Below are 20,720 nucleotides of genomic sequence, written 5' to 3'. Positions count from 1 at the left end.
TCAATTATTCAAGGTTTATAGGCTTTGTCATCATAAAATCACAATTAAGTGTGGCCTATCACAGTTTTCGGTCTGTTGAGACTATTGAGAGTTTTCAAACTGCAGTACTCACAAATGGAGACTAAGTTTGCTTCTAATCAAAAACGGTCGGTCCTCGTCAAGTAAACAGTCAGAGGTGTTGTTGTTTTCTGTAAGGCTTCTCCTGGATTTAATGCTTGTTTTTAAAATAAGCAATATAATAATATATAATATGTATCACAGTTCGTGCAGACATTTATAATAGACCAAAATTCCCAATATAAATAATACGTTGGTAGGACGATAAATATATATATATCACCGTGACCGTGACCGTATATAGATAAAAAGAACTTTCATATGACATATTGTGTAACTTTTTATACATGAAGTTTCCCTGGCTCGATTCTATCGAGGGAAAAAGATTTATAGCAAAATCTATTTTAACTTTTCTTTTGTTACACAATCACATTTTATACGTATATAAAAGCGGTTTCATGTAGCTCAGTATATATTAATATATACCTATAATAGTATAATATATTGTATTATGGTATACATACATACACTCTATTTTACAAGTGAGCCAAGCACATTGCCTGGCGACAATATTCCATGCACGATTCAATGCAGTGACGTACACAGAAGTTTAGATAATGGGTAAAATTATAAATAATTAATTCGTCTTGGCGTCTTGTTGCGGACGTGAAGATCTTTTCGCATAGTTTTGTTTGTCCGTATTGTTTTAGCTTTGTTTTTTGTATCTTATATATCATTAAATTCTTTTATTTTTGTTAAGTCTCCTTGCCTTTTTCTCCCATGGCACTTTTTTATTAAATTACGTCTTTCAATAAACTCACTCAAAGCTCACTCGAAAGCAAGACTTAGGTATCTGCTCCTGAGACATTCCCAGACGTAAACACCTGCTGATGCTTCACATCCCCAAACGTAGGACCTCGTGATACGCTCGATTAAGACCGAGTTTAGTACGGGGCGGGTTAGTTTGGAGGAGTCCATGTTTATGTTGCCATTGTAATCAAGTTATTCTCAACAAGTAAAACTTGTAAAAATGTCACTGTTTTTGGTTGGGTTTTAACTTAATGTTTCTGGAAGGCAATCAAATTGCCTGTTTGAAAAAACGTTACAACGAAACATAGTCGCTAATGTATGTTTAATATCTGTAAATCCATAAGTTCTAATTTACTATGAAAAAAATAAAATGAAATCCTAATCCCTCGTAATACAAAAAAATACGGCAATTTGTCTGCTATCCATTTTGACCAACGAGTTTCAATAGCTGAAAGAAGTAATGATAAATTTAGGTGTCACTATAATAATATTGTCCACATCCTTTTTGAACGTTGGGTTTGAGCATTAATCATTGGAGGTAGCCATTTTATTATAATTATAGTTTGTCAATCCTTTCTGTCAAATGGTAGATGGTATTTACAATAGCTATTATATTGTAAATTCATTCTACTTTTAATTGTGCAGGCGGATTCCCTAGACCTCCATAAAAAAACATGCAGTAAACAGATCTCAGGTTTGGATTTCTGCAATTTAATAGAGTTAGTTATATTGCTATAATAACATGTTACCACTATGTAAAACAGCTGTATTTTACCCTTACGCCATTTTTTCTTCATGCCCAATCTGTAGCTATATTACAGGGTTGTTTTATTAGCAATTTTCGCACAGTTCATTAAACCGGATAAAATAATATAACAGTGTAGTCACTACATAAAGTTAGTATAGAATAATAATAATTTATTTCCGTGTGTCATCATCGATGTGATCAGATGCAAAAATAAAGTGTTCCTAAATTTAATATATCCTATTATTCGAGACGCCATTGACCTGTACGCTGTTTCATATATTATAGGAGGCTTTCTAAAAGCAATCTCTATAAACAAAAATAGCCACTTAAAGGTCTTTCAACGAAAAACGATAATGATTTTTGAAAAATCCTACGATACGACTTTTCATCCAATTTCTTGAAAATCAGTGATGAGGAAATAATAAAAGGTGTTTATAAGTTTTATAGAATATTATTGTAGGACATTAATAATTAACTGTGTATTTTTTTTTTCAACTTTTGTATTGGATCCTAGCTTGTTGAAGCGATCCATAACGTTGAAAAGATTCGACTTTGCCCTCGCCGGCTTAATCGGCTTTTGACTATAAACATATTTTTATTATAAACTAAGGGCCTGATACATGGAATGTCATAAATCGCTATTTCGCCGTATATCAGCTTTTTAACGGATACCAAAAAATATGTGACAAGTGACAAAACAAATCAACCAAAATTGCAATTATTTTTAATATCGATTAAATTCGCAAAAACAATGCCACAATAAAATATATACTATGTATCAAAAAAAAATGGTGATATTTACTTTCGCAAGTGTTATTAAAAATATTCAAATCCAGTATACTTTACCAGGTATACTGTATACCAGTATTGGCGAACCTTTTTACGAGCGCGTGCCAAAATTTACCAAATATTATTTTTCGACTGTTCGACGTGCCGAGCAGTTTTTCATGGAGAAAAAAATGAAAAAAAAGTTTTTAATAATTCTATTGTAAATGTTCAAAAATTACAATTGAGTTCTTGAGATTCTGTCTTAGCCAAAGGCATACCTTTTAATCTTTGAATGTTTTTTTCTTGGTTTCAAAATTTCCAAAGATGAGATCATGAGAGTATTTTAACCATGGTTCGTTCATAATATTCCCCATCATTTAACGGTTTTCCAATTTTAGCGATTATGCATGAGGCAAAGTAGCAAGCAGCTTTTATATTTGAATGACTGCCGATAAAATTAGGTTTGTTGATTCTTCTTCTTATTGTACCATCCCCTAGCGGAGGTCGGCCACCATCAAGGCGATCTTATCTTTGTCGTCTGCTACCCGGAACAGTTCGGTGGAGCTGTACTCGTACCAATCACGGGGGTTCTTAAGCCACGAAATGCGGCGCCATCCTCTGCTACGCTTCCCATTGATCTTTCCTTGAATGACGAGTTGGGGAATGCTGTATTTTTGTCCTCTCATAATGTGGCCGAGGTATTGTAGTTTCCTGGTATTGATACTACGTAGAACTTCTCGGTCCTTCCCCATTCGATTGAGAACTTCAACATTTGTCCCCGGTCAGTACAAGGAATTTTGAGGATGCGTCTATGTTTGTTGATTGAATATTTTTATTTTTAATTGCCGATCAATAAATTTCAATATTACCTATAATAGCTAGCTTAAAAATATATGGGTGTAAGGAAAGATGAAATATAAATGAAGATTCCTGAAATACTATGCACATAAAATTGAATTTGAAAACTGTTCACGTGCCAGCTAAATTTTCGTACGTGCCACCTCTGGCACGCGTGCCATAGGTTCGCCAACCCTGCTGTATACAGTGTACACAGAATGAATCGTTTATTTAGTTAACCAGTGATACATCAACAATTAAATCGTTTAATGTTTTTATTATTAATCACTATTAACAGTCAAAATACCGATATCTAATTTTTTGAAAAGGTAACAATAAAAACGTCACTAATTAAGAGCTTCACAGTCTATTTTTGGTCTATGACGTCATATTGGTATTATTTCGGTGGTTATTTTATCAGTTTCAACTAGTTGGCTATGAAGATGACCTGAATGATGTGTATTCTACCTTCTAATTCAAGAAAGTAGAATACCCCCTCGACAGCGTGTAGGCCATAGGTAGGCATGGCAATACCGATTGAAAATATCAATACCGGTTTTTCGGTTTTTTCTTATTGAATACCAGTAGTAATACCGGTATTCGTTAAAACATAAGTACTTATCGGTAAATATAGCTATTACAATATTTTTTAAAATATCATTTTATAGAAGAAAAAACCTACATACTACATTTTATTATGGTGACATTTCAAAATTGTAAAATTATTGGTGACTTTAACAAATAATTTGAATATATTGATAATTTCAACTAAAGCCTTCAAAAAGGCTCGTTCATTAAGTGTAAACAAGCACAGCCGCAGTAAAAGCTTCTTCAATTCAACACCAGTACAATCATCAATAATGTTATTATGAAATAATTGAACATTTTTCACGGATGTTTTTTATTTCGAAATAATATCAGTAGGTAATCAAGACAATTTTATAAATGGGTATATTTAATTAATTGTGTTTTATTGTTATTTCGCCTATGTTGGATTCAGTCAATATTTTGCATTTTATCAGCACATAACTTATACACTCAATTTAATAGGAAATGCAGTACAAACAAATGAAGAAATAACATTAAATTCATCATCACAAACGTAAACGAGTGTGGTTTCTTAATACCGAAAATGTCGGTATTTTGGATTTTTAAAACCGGTATTTCGGTATTGATAAATACTGGAATACCGGTATTGCAATCCCTAGCCATCAGTGGCGAAGACTCTATACTAGGCGATTATTTGAAGCCTACCTTCTTAAGAAAAATATTTTTTAATTGCATATTGACTTATTGATATAATCACTTGATTATATATTCTATAAAATAAATAATTTTGCCAACGAGAGATGCCGTATGTATAGGAATGTATTACACAGATAATTACAAAACTATCTGCAAAGATTTGAAAAAAATATACCACAGTGCGCCATCTGTCTTGACGTAAATAAATGTCGGATTATATTTCAAATAATTCTCAATTTTTTTCATATGGACTTTACGTAACGTAGCCACGCCCAGTCTATTGAATCGTATGAACTAATGTAAGCTTCGATCGCAGACCCTAAAACCGTCGCACATAATACTGTTATCATGACTCATGACAGTACTTTGCCCAAAATAATTAATAATTAGATAATTCAAAAAATTTATTTCTATAGTGTTTAATCTAATATTAATAAATATAGACTGTTTTTAAAAATAAAAGAACTGTTATCTAATGATTTTTGATGTGTATAAATGGTTTGAAAAATACGTAATTTAAACTGATCGCTTAATTTTATGTCATCAGTGAGTTTTTGAGGATTCATTAAATTAGTGTGTCGTTGTCATTAGTGTGTACCTATTCATTAGTAGTAATATCGTATTATCTTCTTATTTCAAGTAATTATACCTGACAATTGTGTTCTTTTTATCAGATCTCCACAGCCTACCTCTTTCCAAAAGTCACCCTTCGCCACTGCTAGCCATAGGGATATAAATCTCCATAATGTTAAGGTCATTTTCATGGCATCTCCATAGTTGAAATTCATAAAATAACTGAGTACGGATAACGAAATCTTTATTTCTGCAAGAATTAATTGGACGGAAAATTAATGAAAATATATTTCTCAATGTTATGCATACCAAGTAACATACCAGCCAAAACCTTAATCATAACTTTGCTATTCAAAGAATTAACTCGATCGAGCTTTGAGATGTTTTTCTTTACCCACCCACGCCCTTATACGAGCTTTCTGTTGTTTTTCTTTGATCATGAGCAAACAATCAAAAGCCTTTGGAAGAATAATAATATAATATAACAAAGAAATAAGCGCATGTCGGTAATATTTTCGAATATGTAGTATTAAAATGAAAAGTATTCACAGTTACTTATAATATCTTATACACATTTTGATGAGTTTCAGTAAAGTTAATTCTAATTAATTTACTCATGAATTTATAATAAAGCAAATGTATTGAAAAGTAATATTTAATTACTATGTAGTACCTATGTAAAGTTATTGCTTTGTGTTATTTTGTAAACGTTGTCGACCCCTGAGAGAAACGATGTTCTGAAGTTGATTTCGTAGTCTGAAACCATGGGCCCCACAACGGGGGGGGGGCTGACAGGACTCTAGCCTGGGGGTCCAGGCTCAGGAGGGGCCCGGCAAGGCGAGACGACCAGATAAGTGAGATAAAAACACATAAAAAATTTGCTTTAATAGTAAAAAAAAGTCGCCTGCGGTGCTATTTTCCTTGACTTACAATTTTTAATTGTGTATCAATACTCGACATCCCCATAATTCAAATGGATGTATTAAAATATAGGACAATAAAACACTAAACATACACATTAATTTTACCGCGTAGACCATTTGCAAAACGCTACTGTAGACCATCACAATGCCTTTATCCTTAGCGATAGGTAGGGGGGCCACCAAAGATCCTAGCCTGGGGGCCCATGTCTGAAACCACAGTAAAAGGTATAAATACGGTAGTCTGAAACATCTCTCGATATTACAAACAGTGAGTGACTTGAATAACCATCTGTTTTTTGTTTCAAATATTTTTAGTTTTATGAATCCATAAATCACAGATTGGTTAGTTAGTTACCTTGGCGTGTTCGTAGGTCAGACGCTGAATGAAAATATTGAGCTACTAAAATAATTATATATTCAACCACCGGTCAACACTGTACAATTATTATTTCAGCCGGCTATATCGATTTATATTTACAGCCACAGACATGAAATTAATAATTTTAAAGTTTCAACTATTACGTCGTAGGTATTTCAATTTAATATTAATTATTTTTAATTGCATTGCCTCAAATGTCCCAGAATATTTAGTATAGGTATAGTTTAGCAGGTTTAGCTGTATGCAGTGACGTCATATGTGAATTGACAGGGCGTGCACTGCTTAAAGGTAACACGTTACAAGAGGCCTGATATAAATAAATTTAAAAAAATGAGAGTAGTTTTCGTGGAATTTCTGCGGAAATCTGCCAGCTATTAGCACAAAAATCTTGTTTTAGTATAATATGTTACATGCATTGACATTTCGAACAAGAAACGTGGTCGACTTACATAGAAACCAAAACAATCACAAGTACAGACAGATCATGTCCTTTAAAAGGATAGACGGCGCCAATAATCGTTCATAATCGCAACCAAATACACCAAGCCATCGTGGACATTTAGTTCTGAGGTTTACCGACGTGGGGTATTACTGCTCCCGGATGCAGCAATAGAGACAACTGAGAAAAGTGGGGGAAAATAGGGCGTTATAGAAATTGATTTATTTAATTATACACTTAATTATACAGTACTATAATCACATCAATAATAAAATTATTACACTTACAATTTTCATATTAGTTAAGATTTTCCTCGGTGAAAAAGACACATATTATGAAAAATGGTCAAGAAATATTGGAAAACTCTGATAGTCTGATCTAAGTAAATATTAAAAATAACGCGTGTGACAATAATTTACAGTCGATACGTTTCAATGTGCCAATGTACAGCATATTAGTTATTCTAGATTTACAAATTCAAACACTCTAACGTTACAGGCTCACATCCAAAATCATTTTTATTGTTTACGAGCTCAATTAATACATAGAATACCACGAATCACTATTAGATATTATTTTAGCCATGTATGGTCTGTTTTGCGTGAAAAAAGATGCGCATATGACTAGTGACAGGTGGCATATTGCGAGTGTTCGCGCAAAAAACAACCAAAAACCCTTGCAAACATTTGACATAGTATTTATAAAACCGATTAAATACGCAAATAATATGAAGGGCTAGTAAATACATGAAATTGTAATATCAATAACATTGTCATTTGTTTTCGTAAACACGCATCTCTGTAGGACACGAAATTATTGCCATGTTAATAAAAAAAACAAATAATAATCTAGTATCCCTTATGCTTATAAAGTATACTTTATCCTCAAGTGGTTAACTGATGATAAAGCAACGATTAAATTGTTTTATTATTTAAATTTCAATTAACATTGTGCCGTTTGCACAATTTTTCCAATCTTTGTAATTTAAAAATATTTTAGTATGTAGTATCAAAAATTACCACAAAAATAATGGCGGAACACGATGTGACATCACTAATAATTAACAGTTTGACATTTGTCATTGTATTTTGGTCTACGCATCTAGGCCCTAACGATAAAATTCTGGAAAAATCGCTTATTTATCACAGGATGATGAAGAAGAAGAAAATGTACTGACAGCATTCCATAGAGTGCGAATAATGATTTTATTATGTCATTGCTATTGTCTCACTAATGGTTCTTTTACTTTACGCGGATAGGTCAAAATTCTACTGCGCTAAAATATAATTATTTATCTAAAACAGAAAATTGGCAAAGGTCCAAATGTATTTCGCAACTGGAGCGCTTGCAAGTGATGACATCACAAGGTCAACATTATTATTGCAACGAATCTAAAGAAAAATCGCGATATAGTTTTTTTTATTAAATTAGTTTCTTTGAAGAATTAATTTATAATATATAGAAATAAGAACTATACAGATAGTGCGTCAAATTTATTTTAAAATACTACGTTAGATTTTCGGACAGTTTTAATTTTGGTAATAAAAAAATATTAGAAAGTACAGTAAATAAAATTATTCCACAAAATCAATAATAGTGATGTTTCAAATTACATTGGTGTTATTACCTACATTAGTTACAATTAATTTGATGGCTCGTTCGGAGAGATCAACAAAGTAGTATTGTCGTATTTAGGGATAGCAATACCGAATGAAAATATCGATACCGGTTTTTCGCTTATTGGATACCGGTATTCTTTAAAAGCGTTTAAAGACAATTATTCTTTCACGGCACCTTACTTATTTCACAAAATGAAATGAAATTCCGTTCATAAACCGAAATCGTCAGGATTCTTTTAGCTCCTCCTAAATTTCGCCAAAAACTAAAGTCGAAAGGCCCCCAGGTATTTGAAGCTGTCATGTTTTTCCCGTCACTACTCAGCGGGAAATCTGAATCAGGACGTGTGCTATTGCACAAAACGTTGGTTTTCTAAGTTTTCATTTTCAATTTCAAACCAACGAGAGACGAATTATCATGCAGTTTATCAATTATTTATTGAACATTATGTTGTATGATATATTTTAATCGGTTAATCTCTCAGATATAATTAAACACTTTAGTTGTTTCACTTTCAATACTTAGGTACCTATTTTGAAAAGCTGGGACGGTACACCTGTCTAGAATTTCATGTTTTTTTTTAAATATAGCTAACAATATTGTGTATTGTCAAATTTTCCATTTTAAAAATTATACCCCATACGATGTTCCCCCTGCACAGCGAGCTTTTACACTGTGTAGTATCTCTACTAACTGCTCGTAAATCAATAGAAATAGCCAAAGCTTTCAAACGCGGGAAATCTGCATACTATAATCACATTTCTGGTTATGAAAATACGTAACACTGAAAATGATGTGACGAATTCCCCCGAAATGCCTGGCCGACGTCCAGTCGCAATACGCATTTAATAGCCGTCAACTATTTTGACGAAATCGTTTTTTAGTAGGCAACATTTTATGACATGTTTTTTGGCGGGAAGTTTGCAAGACACCAGCTGTCAGATTGCATTCCGGCCATTTTTAATATAATTCGATTCCATTCGCAATCAATACTCCCGAAAGACATTGAAAAACCCCTAGATAGGTACCTACCATTAATATCGCGGAAGAATTTTATTTTTATATTAAAATGCTTAGATAATTGGATCTTACTATTTTTATGAATGAAGAATTTTTAGATACTCTTGCCGTTTCTTTAAAAAGTATGTCCATAAAAAATGAAAACGACAAATAGACTTTTACAAATTTTACCATGTTACACTAAAACGTGCACGTATCATCAATTTAAATTTGATCAATGATAAACAAGCTTAAGTTTTCATTAAAATGAGATAGGTAATCATTGTAGGTAGTAACAAATTGCCCTCTTACTCAGGACGAATACGGTGGTGAATCGAGGTAGAGAAAGGATGGAATATTTTTGGTGGGGAGGGGGTTGTGTCAGAGTGAATACTGATTTTGAAAAAAACTGATTCATTTGAAATTATAAAAATATGTTAAGCTAAGAACGTGTATTATTATTTCAACAGGGAGGTTGGTGCTGACCTGAAAACACTCTTTATAATATAATAATATATAAAACCAAAATGTGCAGTGAATCTGCTTAACGAGGGACAGTGAAGATTGAAATGCATACAGAGGGGCGCCATTATAAAAAAGCGATGTCACTAGGTATTAGGAATATCTATTGATTAATTGAAAAACATTATGTGTGTACTTGCCATATCCAGGATTCGAACCTGTCAGGGTATGGACCTAATAGGTTGAGCAAGTGGCTGACATCCATTTCTCGTAAAAAAACAAAATCTGTCAATACAAACCTCTACTCTGTGGAGGCCCATATAATCCTATTAGGATCAGACATGGTCGAAAGAAAGAAAAGAAGAATTGATTAATATTATTATCATTTTATTTGAAACAGAAAAGAAATAGTTTTTCAATTCGCAAATTAATGTTTTTTTTAAATGCTTGCCTACCAAAATCTCGTCCATTGGCTAAAATCATTTCTGCCGTTAACACTCCTGCAGAGCTATTCTAAATAGTTAATACGGTAACACACTATATTACACGGGGCAATTCGTTAATCAAGGCGATTGTCTACAATAAGTATGATATGTACAACCCACCGCACTGCGTCTTACTTGATTACAAATGCATCCGATTAAAAACAAGTAAGACGTGTTAACTGTGTTACACAACAACATTTTACAGCTCGCGGATAACGCGGTCATGGGCGGCAGTGATAAAAAATATCACACCTAACAGTTAACTACCCTGGATAATTAACTGCCTGAATACGACTATAAATATAAATGGCCCAACAGGGACGGCTCTAGTAAAGGAGCAAAGTGTGCAGTGCACTCCCATCATAGATTAAATACAAATATATAATATAAAACCCCCATGTATTCAGAAAAATGCGATATCGAAAACTTATGCGAAATCACTCATTTTAAATTCCGCGCGTTTTCGAACAATGGTAACGCAAGCGCTTCAACACTTCGCCTCAGTCACCCATACACACAAATGTCGAAAAAACAATGTCGATGAGACGCGACCAATACACACGTAATAATTCCATCGATGTGACACGCCAGGAGCATTATTCGAAGTGTTCCTTGAATTTACGCAACATTTTACACGCACACATTTATAGCGGACAACCACAACGACAAAAGAAATGAAGCTTGTAGAATCAAAATCACCAAAGTTATATAAGACTACATGAGTCTTCGTTGGAAACGATGTTTTTCATCTTTTTTTCATTTCAAGTACAGTGTACCGGTCGAAAGCACACACACATAAACTAGTCATGTGGACTTTTATACACAAACCTCACTAACCAATATGAATATTCCTACATATAACTCAGGCGACGCGTCGAGGTACGGTTGGAAGCCTAATTATTATAATGAAATGACGAACTTCATGTCGATGCATATTGTGTCAAAAATATAATCATATTCACGACTGTTAGTTTGGTTGATATAGTCTATGGGTTGATCGTTCGACAGTTGGGTTTATAATATAGATTTAATAGTATTTACAATAAGTACCGTGTATTCAGTTGCATATATTTAGGACAATCGTCACGATTTTTCCAAACGAATTGATATTAAAGTGGCAGGCCGTCCTTTGCCATCTATAAATTTAATTCAAAAGTGTACAGTGAAAACGAAGATTGTTAATCGGAAATTTAATGTGCAAATGTACTCAAAAACACAATGGCTTTGCGGATGTAATATTCTTAATACCCTATTTTGTTTTCCGTGTCTGTTGTTCGGCGGAGGTGTTAACTGGACGGTCCATGGGATTCAAGACTTGATCCACCTGTCAGTAAAAATCAAAAAACACAGTGGTTCAGAAAAACATATTTTAAATGAAATGCAACTTGCAGTCTTGGGAGAAATAGATATACGTTCACAATTGGATGCAGGGTACCGTTTATCTGTGAAACAATTTAACGAACGTGTCGACAAAAATCGTTATATTTTATCCAGATTGATTGACTGTGTGAAGTTCTGTGGTGCATTTGAATTAGCTCTTAGAGGACATGATGAATCTGCAGATTCAAATAATCCAGGTGTTTACCGAGGGCTTATTGACTTTGTCTCGGAAATTGACATAGCCATGAAACAGCATTTGGAGAGCAATAGTGTTTTTAAGGGTACATCAAAAACGATTCAAAATGACATTTTAGATTCGATTCTAGAGGTGTGCCGTAACGAAATTAAAAATGAAATATCACAAAGCAAGTTTGTAGCTATACAAGCAGATGAAACAACGGACGTATCTACTACAGAACAACTTGTTTTGGTCATAAGGTATGAACTACGCGGACAGATCCATGAACGATTCTGGAAATTTATGACGCCGAAAAACCACACTGCGGCAGGTATTGCATCTGAAATTTTGAAAGAACTAGAACTTCTCGACATTAAACAAGCACAACTAATTGGCCAGAGTTATGACGGCGCATCCGTGATGAGTGGCCGATTAGGTGGTGTACAGGCTTTGATAAAAGCTTCGTATCCACACGCACACTTCATACATTGTTATGCACATCAATTGAATTTGATAATGGAAAGAAGTGTTTCAGCTAACACCATAGTCCGAAACTTTTTTGCTAATTTACGAGCGTTTCCAATTTTTTTTTCGAGGTCTGCGAAGCGAACTGATATCTTGAAAGAAATAGTTCATAGAAATATACCAGCAGCACCAACAACGAGGTGGAATTTTAATATAAGAACAGTTACTGTTGTCCATACTTATCGAGATCAGTTAAAATAGTGCATGGAACACGTTTTAGAATCTGAAAATTTAGACGCCGATACCATTAATCAAGCTGGAATGTTGTTACGGTATTTAAACGAAGACAATTTTAACTATTGGTTAGATTTCTTTGCCAAAATTATGCCAAACTGTGATATACTTTTTAAACAACTTCAATCGAGGTCAAAGGACGTGTTGGAGATAAATATGGACATTGAACACTTTACGCGTGCTATACAATGTATTCGTCAAAATAATCATATGTCACAAATTCAACCATCGAAAAAACGTCGTCCCAATGATTTACCTCATTCTGTGATATGCAATGAAGTATGCGACATTATAGTGAACCAAGCGAAAGATTGTTTCGAATATAAAGGTCATTTAGTAATAGCCAAATTGTTTTTTAGTGAAAAGTTCCGGGATTATCATACAAATTTTCCAACTACAGATTTTAATACGGTAACATCATTATACGACATTATTGACAAATTTAAACTTAAAAATGAACTAATAGTCTTATACAGTAGAGAAGATTTCTACGTTACTGATGGAGCATTGTCGATACTTCAACTTTTCACTAATAATAATTTACTGAAAGTATTTAGTGAAAGTGTTACCCTATTAAAAATAATTTGTACAATTCCGATGACTTCAGTGGAAAGTGAGCGTTGTTTCTCAACTTTAAAGAGAGTTAAGTCATTTTTGAGAAATACCATGTCTCAAGGCAGGCTAAATGCTCTTGCGATGCTAAGTATAGAAAAACAATTGATATCGTCAATACCGGACTTTAATATTCGTGTTATTAACGTGTTTTCAAAATCCAAGGATCGGAGGATGGACTTCTTGCATAAATAGGTGAGTCTTTTTTGCACTCCCTCATATTCTTGTCACCGGACTTGAACTTATACGTCTAATTATTCTAATGAAATTTAAGGGTAGTTTTGAATAATAATAATATCGAGCGTCCTTCAGTCGTAAAGGTTTACTCCCGCACTTTCAGTAGAGTTGCATTCCACGTGACCAAACTGAATACAATGATGCTTTGCCAGCATTAAAGCTCCGGAAACTCAGAACGGAAAGCCTTCGCAAACTGGCCTTGGGAGATAAATTTGGGATCTCGGCATTAAATGAAAGCTTAACCTAGAAACTTTCCCTAAGTAAACTTGAATTTTTAGTCGCTAACTTTGCTGAAAACTTTCTGTTTATTAGAAATGGGTTTCAAGTTTACTAGATTGTTGGGTTATTTAATATCTGACTGAAGGTTTTCATTACATTTAATTGTTAAGATACAAATTATAGTGACCAACATAGGTATTACTATTTATGGTTAAAAGTAGCATGATTTTAATGGTATATCGAACACCGTAACGGATACTTTCTGTTATACAAGTTCTCGACTGAACAAGACAATGAAAACATGTGTTACAGGTACCTAGTTATAATTTAACTGGAAACTAGTTTTCTTGAAAAACGGCAGGTCAGGTTGACACTCTTTTGAGGCATCTATTGTATATGGTCGAGCGAGTTTCAATGTCGCATCTTAATCTTGCCAAGACGCTGCATGGTTTTCCTATATCTTCACAAGTATCACAAGAAGCAGCGTTTCATCTCTGAGTCTTCATCAGGTATCATAGTACCAGCACACAGCGACTACTTTATCTTCCAACTTTAAACTTTCTTGTGTGTGTTTTGTTTTTTAATTCACGAACGTTCCCAGACCTAATTTTCTAAGCTGATCCTTTGAACTCTTTGCTTTTTTATTTATGCAAATATCACATTGACACATTTCCGTTTATTAAATCATTTTATACTGAGTAATAGACAAGTACTCACATATTGAATTAGTACTACATTTCGCAATGACATCATTTTGAGACTGACGTCTAATCTGTTTAAGATTGCAATTGCAATTATTCTCATCCTCCATCGATATTGTACTCCGATATTGTATTGGACTCCTCGAGCAATTGGGTGACTCTGAGATCCGAATTTATAAACATGGACTATTCAATAGGCATCTCGATTATCTAATATTAAGTCCAATTTAATGAGTCATATAATTGTTAACTTTTTTATACTTGGCGACACGAAATTTTGCGAAAACCACAGCAAAAATAAAATATATCTCAAAAAACAGTGGAGCTAATTTCGTATTTTTTTTCATTGTCTGGCGACAACTTAGGTAATATCAACACCTGGGAAGTAAATTTAAATAATTACAAGATAAAAGTAACGTTTTTAAATTTTCTGTTGAATTATTATGCTCAATATGCTCAAACTTGTAGTTGATATTATGAAGTAAATAAAAAACAAAAATATAGAATACTTACTGAAATGTCATTTTGATTTCCATAGTAACGCACGTATATATTAATAATTTAGTTGCTAGGACCACCCGCTTAGCAACCAATAATAGTGGATTGGATTACGGATTTCTTCCGAAATTCACTGAAAATGAATTCGATTTTACTTAAAGATGTTAAATGGCTAAAAGAATGCATTGGCATCGTGTTCTGATAATATATTCTAAATGTTTCAAATGTCTAGCTAGTCGGGAAGTTAGTTAAAATCGATTGCAAGATTTGTACCGGATAAACAACCACCGGACAAATAAGAATACGAGCTAATAAAAACGTTGTATAAATAAAAGTATCGTCAGCATCGCTTCGCATCGCCTACTAGAACTAGAGTCAGCACAATCGACAGTAAGGTCATTTTTCGATAAATTGTCTCAAAAACTTTTCCCATTGGACATATTTGAAAGTAGTCCCCAACAACCACGTTATAAAAGTCCACAATAGCTCATAGCTCGGATAGACTTAATCTTCACGGGCCTATAATATTATGGCGTCCAGTGCATCCCCACTGGCACTGGGCGAACAATTTCTCTGGTGCATGAATCCCACGGGCTACATTAAATTCACAGTGTGTGGAAGAGGGAGCGCAACTCTGAAATAATCGCACATCTACCTACTTCACTTCACATTGAGTTTAGTAGAATGCTGCACCTGCCATTTTCATTTGGATATCATTCGTTCTATGCGAAGTGCCATCCCCAGGTAACTAAAATTGTTTACACACAGAATAGATAATCTAATCTGTCCGTCGCTGATTAGTATTTGAATCGGGTCGGGATAGGTGATATTTTTCATGTCATTGATTTTGAGGTCAATATCTTCATAATGTGATATGTATCCCTAGTGTAAAGCAGTAAGTCAGAATGCAAGCGTCTTAAATAATCACTGTAAGTTAATTGATAGCATTGACATTGAAAAATTTAATTGATCAACAAAAATTGTCTACGCCAGTGGTTTTCAACTTGTTTGCTCTGCCAAACACACATGGCACACCAACCATCGTCGTAGTAATAATACTACAACATAATACAATGCGTCCTGTAAACCAGTGGACCCCAACCCCCGGGCCGCCCAAGGAACATTTAATTATTTCCATTTTATTTACTGTGGTGTATTTCTCTCGGTTTTGTGCGACTTTCCATGGATGAAAGGTTAACCGGAGATTGCCACCATAGCACTTAAATCCCTATTGCCATTTCTGACATCCTATCTCTGTGGAGCGGGGTTTTCTGCAATGACAGCAACCAAAACAAAACATCAGAATAAACTGGACATAAGCAACACATTTCGGGTGTCATTGTCTCCTATTACCCCCAGATGGAACCATCTCGTTGCAAAGAAGCAAGCTCAGGGTTCTCATTGATTTAGCGTTCTAGAGAGTTAAAATATTAAATCACTTTATATTATTTTTTTGTGTAACTGTATTTTATTTTGAAGGCATGTTTAAATACAATTAAGTTAAAATTATTAAATCAAAACAATCTAAAATATAAACAATCAACGCCCCCCGTCAGCGGGCCGCGGTAAAATTATCAAACGTTCACCGGTCCGCGGCGATAAAAAGGTTGGCGACCACTGCTGTAAACAGTGTGAGACTATCACCCAGTAAATTTGACAATACATTTCGTGTAGGCTAAACAAAACTGATATCCGTAATTCATTTTAACAATTAATTATTAAGAAGGTTTCACCGATTTTTATTTTTGACATTAAGTTTTATAATATACTAGCTGAAGTACCCGGCTTCGCACAGGGTCGCTTCGTGGTTATATTTATCTTAGATATTTAAAAAATAATAAGAGGTAATTTTTTTTTTTTAATATTAAAATATCTGTGTTATACAATATGGCAATATGAAAATAATTCTAATAGGAGTATAGGTCAAACAAAAGACCACTAAATTAAAATCGAATCCAAAGTATGCAAACCAAGGCCTGAACAAAAACGATGCATGAGTGCGAGTGAGAAAGTATTCGGCACCCTTATAATCTCTGCGACACGCGCTAGATTAAGATAAAAGGTCTACATATGTTTTCGTTAGTTTATAAAAGTATCGCCAACAAATCGTGGAGAATCGCTTCACGTAGCATCGTAGCTCGTGTTGCTAAATTGCTATTTTTTGTGTTAGACATAAAGTCAATGGTAAATATTTTTTGTTAATTAAGTAGGAAAGATGGTTCTGTGTGTTGTATTAAAATATGGTAGCCATACTGATAAGCAAGAATATGGTATTACGTTTCATAGGTAAGTTGATACATGTTCATGATAATTTATTTGTATATTATTATATATATTATCAGTGACCTAGTGTTTCTTTAAAATAACTTAAATTATGGATATCTTTACCTAATGGTTGCATTTTGACCGCTTAAAAATACTATATAACGTAAAAAAAATAGAAAATTATATTTTAATTCTGAGCGTCTAGTGCGAGCACTTTGGGCGAGCACTACCGAAATGGTCTATGGTCTCGAACATTTGTAGACAAATGCGTTCGCCAAACCAAACGCATGGCACGCAGCTTCATTTAGCAATGCAACGGGTGGTGTCTAGATGTATCTATAGTCTATGATGCAAACGTTATTAATATGTAGTAAAAAAAATCAAAATTGCATGGAACAAACAAACAATAAACGTTGTATTTTATATAATACTAATTTAGAAACCTTCGCAGGTGTACGCACAACAACTCACAAAAGTTTCATCGCAATCGGTTGAATGTTATAGGAACGCATACGAATAGAAGAAGTAGATGATTTTCTAATCCAGAAATCTTTGTGGGCATGCGCACGACAACTCACCAAAATTTCATTGCGAATAGAAGAAGAAAGAGATGGTTATTCTAATTCAGAAACCTTTGCAGGTTTTGGCACAATTATTGACGAAAGTTTTATTGCAATCGGATGAATGGAAGAATATAAAATAAAAGAAGAAGATGGTTGTATTAATTCAGAAACCTTTGCGGGTGTTACCACAACAACTGACGAAGGTTTCATCGCAATCGGATGATTAGTGTAGGAACCACACGAATAAAAGAAGATATAATGAAGAAGAAGATGGTTGTACTAATTCAGAAACCTTTGCAGGTGTTGGCACAACCACTAACGAAAGTTTCATCGCAATCGAAAGAATGGTATAGGGAACATACAAATAAAAGAAGATAGAATGATGAAGAAGAAGAAGAAGAAGGAGATGATTGTTCTTATTCAGAAACCTTTGCGGATATTACCACAACAACTGACGAAGGTTTCATCGCAATCGGATGAATGGTATAGGAACCATACGAATAATGTATAAAGTATAAAGAATAATGTATAAAGTATAGGAACCATAAGATATAATGAAGAAGAAGAAGAAGATGGTTGTACTTATTCAGAAACCTTTGCGGATGTTACCACAACAACTGACGAAGGTTTCATCGCAATCGGATGAATGGTATAGGAACCATTATATATAATGAAGAAGAAGAAGAAGAAGATGGTTGTACTAATTCAGAAACCTTTGCAGGTGTTGGCACAACCACTAATGAAAGTTTCATCGCAATCGGATGAATGGTATAGGGACCATACAAATAAAAGAAGATAGAATGATGAAGAAGAAGAAGATAGTTGTACTTATTGAGAAACCTTTGCGGGCGTTACCACAACAACTGACGAAGGTTTCATCGCAATCGGATGAATGGTACAGGAACCATACGAATAAAAGAAGATATAATGAAGAAGAAGTAGAAGAAGATGGTTTTTCTAATTTAGAAACCTTTGCGGGTGTGTGTACAATAACTGACGAAAGTTTCGTTGCAATCGGATGAATGGTATAGGAACCATACGAATAAAAGAAAATAGAATGATGAAGAAGAAGAAGATGATGATTTTTCTAATTCAGAAACCTTTGCGGGTGTACATACAACCACTTACCAAAATTTCATCGTAATCCGATGAATGGTATAGGAACGCATACGGGACAGACAGAAAGACAGACAGACAAACAGGCATACAGACAGACAGACATTCATTTTTATATATAAGATATAGCCTATACTCTTCACAAAAGTGCAAGCAATAAGTTAACAAAGTTTTATCGCAATCGGATGAACGGTATGGCAGTGCATTCAATACGAACAAACAAACAAACACACAAACAAATATTATTTTTTATATATTAGATTGTTGTAGAATCTAACCCATAGGTGTAGGCTGTTAAATTTTATGTTATGTCATTAACATTATTATGCTCGTTATAAACTTAATAAAACTTAGAGTAGATTCGCGGCGCACTAGTTGAAAAACACTGATCCAAGCTGTCATGTTAACTTCAATTCATTACAATAAAAACATTATAGGTACAACATGGTCGAATAATAATTCAGTGTTGCCAATAGTGCCAGAGACGCAATGTCATAAAAATTTACCTCTATCCTGTGAATATTTTTATCGATATCTACCTACCAGTGATGCCAACCGTATATAGTACAATACTATCATTTTGATTCCGCGAAAAATGTAAAATACTATAATTTTACGCCAAATATACCAAAATACTATAATTTTAAAGGATGCAAGACGAAAAATGTTCCGTTACTATATATTTTTTCCGAAATACTATATTTTTTGCGCCTTTGTACTATAATCAACATATAAAAAGATGGCAACACTGCTACCTACATCTAAATATAGTTTTTAATAACGTACAGAATAAGTCAAATATTGACACGTGCTCTCCGAAACCTTGCCGAGTTGAAAAGTTCAATGTGAAGAGGAATACATAATATTATATCCAGTTTCACGACCACGATTCGTGTGAAGATGTCGCAGAGAAGACAAAAGCACCCGGCGGCCATTGTTGTTTGCGACGCGTTGTCAAGGCTTGGTCGCTTTCCAGTGTTGCCAAGCGTAATAATGTTTCTTGTTAATAAACAAAATTCTCTATTTGTCAAAGTTTTGTAGTAGATACTTACCACGCAATTTAATATAGAGAAATTAAACATACGAATACCTACCTAAGTTTTATTGTCGCTTTACATGCATGGTTAAAGAGGAGCCTTGTCACAGTGTACGTGTATTATTTTGATGTAAGTAGGTATTATATAAAGACTACAACATTTCACGAGTCCACCACGAATTTACATGTGTAGCATGTACGTCGATTTACTTAACTTGGTCAACGGTTCCCTTCAGGGAACTCAGAAATAATGGGAACTGAAATACATAACGGGTAAGGCGATAGCAGGTAACCGACTCGAGTAAGGAAGAAACCGGGTTAAACTTACACACGTGTCAAGAATACGTTTTACGTCGAATACTGAAAACTGCTCTCGGTTTATGCATTTACGCTCATTTAATGTTGGTGTATTACACACACTATTGCACGCAGCGCTCGAAATGGAAAAGTTTACGAACCGGAGCGCTCGAAATTTTTCTGAGGATATTAACATGGTTATCAAATTTTATGGGTATTTTATAAACATAAATGTGCTAGATTTTTTGTTATATGGCATATCTAGCTCAGACGGTCAAAATATTTTAACCACGAGACGGAGCGATAACTTGACAGATTCTACGAATCGGAACGGCGCTCCGGTGCGTTCCATTCCATTTCGAGCCCTGATTGCACATGCATAATGCGTGCTTCATTTGCGTAGGACAGTCACACATTCAAAACCCTGCATCAATATGCGGCGTATTGAATTTATAGCCTATCGGTATTCTATTTATTATCTGTGGTTCGCTTGTATTGTCTCAATACATGACATTTA

The 20,720-nt window shown here is 34.1% G+C and overlaps 1 protein-coding gene across 2 annotated transcripts in view; it reads left to right on the top strand.

The window, feature by feature from the left end:
* Positions 1-20,720, top strand: part of Nhe2 (Na[+]/H[+] hydrogen exchanger 2) — a 198,936-nt gene that overhangs the window by 29,094 nt on the left and 149,122 nt on the right. The gene's annotated exons all lie outside the window — the stretch shown is intronic.

The sequence above is a fragment of the Rhyacophila brunnea genome, unplaced genomic scaffold, assembly GCF_057557595.1.
Source record: "Rhyacophila brunnea isolate RB1 unplaced genomic scaffold, BYU_Rbru_1.0 scaffold_9, whole genome shotgun sequence".
Classification (NCBI taxonomy): domain Eukaryota; kingdom Metazoa; phylum Arthropoda; class Insecta; order Trichoptera; family Rhyacophilidae; genus Rhyacophila; species Rhyacophila brunnea.
The sequence above is the reverse complement of the archived record's forward strand: the minus strand, read 5'-3'. Positions and strand labels throughout refer to the sequence as shown.